Below are 888 nucleotides of genomic sequence, written 5' to 3'. Positions count from 1 at the left end.
AGACAAGCCTAAAAGTCTATGGACCGATGATGAGCGCAAGAGGGTCCAGCATAACCTACGCGCCAAAAATATCATCACATCGGCCCTTTCCTATGATGAGTTCTTTACGGTCTCGCAGTGCCAAAATGCAAAAGAAATGTGGGACACTTTACTAGTGACTCACGAAGGCACTAGCGAAGTCAAGCGCGCTCGATTAAATGCGCTAACCCACGAGTATGAGTTATTTCTCATGTTACCTAGCGAATCAATCAGTGATATGCAAAAGCGATTTATTGTGAATCATTTAGTTGCTCTAGATAAATCTTTTGCCAGAGGAGAATTAACTAATAAAGTTTTACGTTGTCTTGACAGGAAATGGCAACCAAAAGTAACAACAATTGTGGATTCCAAGGACTTGGACTCTATGCCTCTAGCTACATTATTTGGAAAGCTTCAAGAGCACGAAATGGAATTGGGTCACTTGACATGCAAGAAGATTCGGATCGGAAGAAGAAGAGCATCACATTGAAGGCTACGACCTCCAAAACAAAAGAAGATAAAGATGATGATGAATCTGACTCCGATCTGGATGATGAAACAATGGGTCTCCTTGTTCGAAAATTTAGTAAATTCATAAAAAGAAAAGGAGGATTCAAAAAGTTTCAGAAGAAAGAAGCGAAGGAATCAACAAACAAAGGCAAGAACAACAAAGATCGCTTCACTTGCCACGAGTGCGGAAAAGTAGGACACATGCGATTTCAGTGTCCAACCTATCTGAAAAAGGTTAATTCAGAAAAGAGCACTCCCAGGGAATTCAAGTCTAAGAAAGCCTACATCGTATGGGATGTACCTGAGGAGGAAACGACATCAAGCACCTCTAGTGAGGAGGAGTCAGCAAAGCTATGTCTG

This window comes from Lupinus angustifolius, chromosome LG15 (assembly GCF_001865875.1).
Source record: "Lupinus angustifolius cultivar Tanjil chromosome LG15, LupAngTanjil_v1.0, whole genome shotgun sequence".
Taxonomy (NCBI): Eukaryota; Viridiplantae; Streptophyta; class Magnoliopsida; order Fabales; family Fabaceae; genus Lupinus; species Lupinus angustifolius.
The sequence above is the reverse complement of the archived record's forward strand: the minus strand, read 5'-3'. Positions refer to the sequence as shown.